At 43.5% G+C, this 6,000-nt stretch overlaps 1 protein-coding gene across 2 annotated transcripts in view; it reads left to right on the top strand.

The window, feature by feature from the left end:
- Nucleotides 1-3,017: 3,017 nt before the first annotated feature.
- KMT5B (lysine methyltransferase 5B) overlaps nt 3,018-6,000 on the top strand; it is a 685,933-nt gene continuing 682,950 nt past the window's right edge. The window contains exon 1 of one of the 2 annotated variants that reach the window (XM_069624095.1): nt 3,018-3,469. The gene's annotated coding sequence lies outside the window, so the exon portion shown is untranslated. The other variant, XM_069624096.1, reaches the window with a different exon arrangement.

Raw genomic sequence — 6,000 nt, 5'->3', positions numbered from 1 at the left:
TTTGCCTGGACATAAGAATGTAGGATCTTTGAATCTGACTATAAGGTTGTATTACAAATCTACAGAAGCCCTGATGAACATTCCTGAATAATACAGATTGTTTAGAATAACAGATGCTCTTTTCTTCTCTTTTGGCCCCCGGTGTTCAAGCTATTGCTTATGCGAACTGGCTCCAAGTCACTCGCTATGCGCTTTTACTGTTTGTCAACTCTTCAGAATCAGCTTTCAGTGCTACAAAAGAAGAACTGCGGGCCTTGAGGCTTATGGCTTTGACAAAATAGGTACACCCTCGACCTCCTGACAGCCACGGAGGGGGGTCTTTGTCAGAAAAAAAGGAGCACATGTTGCACCTTTGTGCCCCCTGATGAGTCAGAAAATGGCATGGCATTAACGTAGGGGGGCCATGGAGACAGAAGCAGGAATTACGAATGACCTTTGGTTGGACTCGGGTACTTGGATGAGCATAACTGTGAAGATCCTTATGACAATTTTTTTTTCACTTATTTTTTGTACCTGTCAGATGCTCTTACGATGCTGTTCTGCCAAGATACCGAAAGCAGCTGCCATGATGACTGTAAAACTGTCCAAGGCTAGAGCCACTGCCATTTCATTTCACATGGGTACTCAGACCGAGTTAGAAATGGATGCTGGGTTGGTTGGGATTCCAGGTGCTGTCCGAGGATTGTGTGGAACAGTGAGTAGATTGTGGAAACGGTGGGGGGACGAGTTGGGTTTGTTCATTGGAGGAGTAAGTCCATTGTGGGACTAGCATGAGAGATGTTTATAGGGTCTTGATTCCCTGAGAAGATGCTTTAAAAGGGCAAGGAATGGGTTTATTAGTTCATGAATGAACGAAAGGGGGGAATGTTGGGCGGTCGATAGTGGTTTCAATGGGAAAAAAGGGTTTGCATTGTGCGCGCCATATTGGTAACTGGGGTACGTGATGTTAGTGCAATGTTGCAATCTGTTATGTATCTAGTATAGTTAATCAGAATAAGATGAGCGTTACTATTAGTGTTATTTTGTGTATAGTTGATACATTTTAAATTTTCATACACATATCAACATATTGATGCAGATACAGTGTGAACACAATGTAGTTGTGTGATGTGCAATGTCTTGGCTAAAGATGGGAAGAGAGGAGCTTTATATGCGCAAGCGAGAGAAGAGATTTGCGGATGGGGAAGCCACTGTGAAGGGATGTGGTAGTCTTGAACACATGCACAGACATATATACATTTGGGAAAGTTGGGGAAGAGGGGATACACGGTGAATACATTGGAAGGTTGTATACCGCAGGTCCCTCATATGTTAAATACACTTGTAACGCGCATCGTACGCCCATGGGCATCATGGCGCTAACACTGTAGGGGTGAAAACCGACTAACTGCAATTGCAGGACTAAAAAAGGAAGGTTTTCGAAGCTTGCTAAAAAGGGAGGTGGGCCTCAATATCCCGCAGAGAGAAAGGGAGGTCATGCCAAGCTTAAGCCACCGCCACTGAGAAATATCTCCCTCCTACCCGAGAGAGTCTAAATCTCAAGGGTTGGACAGTCTTCAGGGATTCAGAACGAAGAGACCTGGCAGATATGTGGGGACAGAACTTAGATTGAAGATATTCCACACCCCTTTTGTAGAAGGCCTTGTTAACCAAACACGACGACTTGAAATGAATGCGTTGTTCGACTGCAAGCCAATGAAGCGGGCGTACAAATGGTGCAGTATGTGCGCCAAAAGGAGGATGGAGAACTGCAGCAGATGACGAGGAAGAGCCAAATACAACGCATTACAGTAATCAATATTACTTATTACTAAAGATAACACTACCGGGGCATGAAACTTTCAGAAGAGTCCTCAAGGATTAAATGAAATGCTAGTGAGTCATAGGTTTATGATTTGGTGCTGATCTGGATAAGAGATGTAATCTTCTGACAACATGGGAGTTTGTTATTCAGTGACCAGAGAAGTCTGGCCACATGGCAGGGTCAACTTGGGGGCAGGTAATAAACCTGTTGCAAGAGGTACTAAAGGCAGAGGTGGCAAATGGTTTATGGGTTTCAATTAGGTACTCAGGGAAATTACAAGATGTAGCCACAGACCACGTGAGCTGAAATGGTAGTTGTAATAGATAAGCACGAAACGAGAAATACTAGGGACGCCAGCAAGTCTGGGTGGATAAGATGTTTATCACTGGTTCAAAGGAAACTTGCTTATTTCCCTTCCTCCTCAGATTGATGAAGTGTTCTTGTAAAAGCCATGTGAATCACACCCAAGGTTAAGAGGTCCCGGACCACTTGGAACTTAATAAATTAGGATATGTAAATATGTAATCGTGTGATGTCACAATGAACTATGGAAAATTTCCAAAAAGGGGTTCTACTTTAAATATTTGCTGATGTAAATGTGTGCTGAAGGTGGTTAGGTGAACATATCCAATAAGAGAATTTAGGGGGATTAGATATCCTTGTATAGGGTTAGCCAATCATATCTGGGGGAGGACTTTGTAACGAAATATGTGTGTGTGTTAAATGGTGTAATAATGTACCATTCCCTCTCCCTTGCCTCTTCGCGCCTTGAAACACTTGTGTATAGGCGCGTTATAAATGCCTTATCATATCACTTTACTTGCACTACATAACCCTTATGTATTCACACTTGTTTTATTATGCTCCATGCATCAACCTGTTTATTGAAGATTGAAGTGATGCTTGTAAGGCAATGTCCATGAATTGTTGGTTTCTTTTTCTTAAAATCCCAATAAAAATAGTCTAAACTTTAAGTCAGTGGGCATAAATCAAACCTCCCTCTTCGTGGTGCAAATAAGCTCCCTCAAGTGGTCTCAAATCGTGCAGGGTGTCCTTAGTAACTGCTGTGGGCTTGGCAATCAATATCTACTTTGATTGTATTGATGGTTGGGGGCAGTGACACCTAAGCACAGTCATGCTGTCGACCAATAAAGGTATTTGTGGTGGGTGACACTTGTCGCTCTGGGTCTCATACTTGTGGTCAACGTCACACACTCTTCTGCTGCCAGAGGCTATGTGATGAAGGTTACACCCTGCCACTCATACTGTGGAATCACACGGGCACGGTTGTACCTTTGTGGTTGATCCACACTCCGCCCCTATCGTGCAGTGGGGTGAATTGGGTGTTTGTGGTGGGGGTCACACGAAAGCTGCGGATCCGCAGGTTGACAGGGATGCTAGAGGTAGGGAGGGGGAAACAGAAGGAGGGCCGGCGCTATTTTCCCGGATCCCTCCGCCGAACACTGACACGAACGTGTCTCCAGCGCTGACACTGCCTGCCTCCCCTATCAAAAGCGAGGACCCGGGGCATAGGCTAGGAGGCGTAACATCACAACACCCGGGCAGGAAATCAAAAAATCACCGAAAATAATCAACTAACTCTGTAAAGAAGTGGTATCGCATCAGCTGGCGGCCGGTCTGGGAGCACGCAAAAGGCCCACTGTGGTGAGTACGACCCAGGGGAGTTCGCTGGGAAGCGAGTGGCCCAATTGGGGGCTTACACCACCCACACTTGAACCATTTGGTGCCCGGCGCCCGCGGAGGAACTATTTTTACTCCGCCTGTGCTAAGTCTCTCGCTCGGCCGCCATCTTGAATTTTAATATCCCATGTTTTTTTTTTCCACCGGATTTAATTTTTTTTCGCCCGCCAGCGGCTCGGCTATTTTTTTTTTCTTTTTTTCAAAAGTACTGCGAGTACCCAGTCCTTAGTCACTTTGTTTTCGCCGAATATACAAGCAGTATCTTCAATACATCGGACCCAACACGGAAAATAAGGTAATGTTTATGTAAATGTATTGACGTCGGGAGATGGGAATTACTTTTCTATTTGTTTGTCGGGGGGGGCAGGGGTATGGGGGTCCAGCTCCGCCTTCTTATAACAACATTAGGAGTAGATGGAGGAGGGACTCAGGGGCGGAGTCCCCCTTGGCTTCTTCCTTGGCGTTTGACAGGTGTAAACAAACCGTACTCTTGCCGTGAAATTAAGATTCCATCTGTGTTGTGCGGAAGGGGAACTGAGGGTGTTGTATTCTCTGCCCCTCTACCAGTCTCAACACCACTTTCCTTTATACAAGTTGTGGGAACCCCTGTCTGTTCGGCGGGGGAGCCAAGTGTTGGTTACATGGGCCCCCAATGCAGGAAGTGGTGCCTGTAGTGATGATTGCAGCCAGCAGGGATCAGCAGCACTCCATTTAGCTTGGTGTGTTTTCGGGTCCCGCCCATGGGCGGCACCCGAATTGTTCTTTAAACTCTACGCCTCCTGTTATTGGAGGCCCACAAAGGGGGCCATTGACACCTTCTTTGCAAACTAGGGGTTGGTGACAGTGGTATTTTTTTTTATTGTGGCACGACTGTTCTGCCAGGGAAATTGTAAATGAAACGTTTGTTTTGTGGGAAGTCAAATACCACATTTGCCTCTTTAATTCCTTCACACTTCAGGGCCAAAAAAATGTTCTATGATGCATAAATTTTGGTTGGTTTTTGGTCTTATATATATATATATATATATATATATATATATAATAGTAGTCCCTCACAGACAATGGGGTCCGTCGTCATCCACGTCAAAATCTCACCGGTTTGAGTTGTACCGATTGATAGTTTTGATCCGTGTATTCAATCCCTCCTGATGTGTGCGAATGTGGCTTTCTTTATTGATTTTATTATTTCCTGTCTGTTAACGAACTAATTTTGTACATGTCGCCTCATCTAAGCAGGTTTGCGTACCTGCCAACTGGCGCCCTTTTCATATTCAGACAGTTTTGTTTTTTCCCCTTTTTAAATGTGGCCCAAAAGTCACGGCTTGTAGTTATGTTGTTACGGGCCACTTGAAGGGTGTTTTTTGACATTGCGTGGTTTGTGTTTGTTTTGTTAAGAAGTAGATGTGCTAAATGTTTGTGCAAGTTTCATATTCCTATACGATAACTCCAACGCCCTCCCCCGCCACCCATTACAACACCACCACAAACCTCTCTCGGAAAAAGAGTCCCTCCCCTCTGCAATTTGAAAAGCATGTGTTTGGAAACTGTAGGTGAATATTTCACACACGTATCTCGGCGTCCTCCGCAGCCTGTTACTTTTATGTGCAATGAGGCCTGTCCTCGAGTTTTCATGCAGCAAGTGGAATTCTAGTTGTAAACAAAGAAAATATTTGGTACTATGTTTTTTAAAGTGCACTTAAGTATCCATATATCTCCCACAGTGTTTAATCTGTGTGCATTTCGAAATTCAAAACCTATTATATTGCACATGGGTTTTTAAAAATGAAACTACTTTTTTAATTTTACTTAATGCGCATAAAGCTTCCATTTATTAAAAGTAGTTACCATGAAACTGACCCCTGAAAATTACAACCACAAAGGCGCTTATCTGGAGATTTGGACCCTTTTGGTAATAATGTTTGGTGTCATTACCATCCACCCACCTGCTTTGCTAGCAGAGTAGTAAACATTGATTATAAAACGTGTGTTGTTCTGCATTGTCAACAACGCTGCATAAAAAGTGCCCGTTTCAAATTGAATAGGAATCTACTAAGTACTAATATTTATGGTGAACCGCTTTCTGAAGACAAGCATAGTGGGATCATTATTTGTAGGCTTTGATGGGAAGAGAGATGTACATCGGCTGTTGAGTGCAATTTGAAATCGGGTATTGCTTGTTGCTTAATTAGATGCTTTGGCTAGAAACCATTTTGCATCAGTAAATAAAGAACATACTCATTTTTTCGTGGCAATGCAATGAACTTGCCATTTCAGATTGTTAAAATATCCAATTGGTTAGGTCATTTTGTGCCTGCTTTTTCTAATTTGAAAATATTTTATGGAGGTTTTACAATAGAACAACAAAGATTTCGTCATAAGCGCTTGTTGCCCCAGAGTACTTCAATAGTATACACAAAACCAGATGGAAAGGGATAGAGCTGGACAGCTGGTATACAATAACGGAGCAGAGCAAACATCTTGAAAACAAAAATTCA

Source organism: Ambystoma mexicanum, chromosome 11, assembly GCF_040938575.1.
Source record: "Ambystoma mexicanum isolate Mex_15411 chromosome 11, UKY_AmexF1_1, whole genome shotgun sequence".
Taxonomy (NCBI): Eukaryota; Metazoa; Chordata; class Amphibia; order Caudata; family Ambystomatidae; genus Ambystoma; species Ambystoma mexicanum.
The sequence above is the reverse complement of the archived record's forward strand: the minus strand, read 5'-3'. Positions and strand labels throughout refer to the sequence as shown.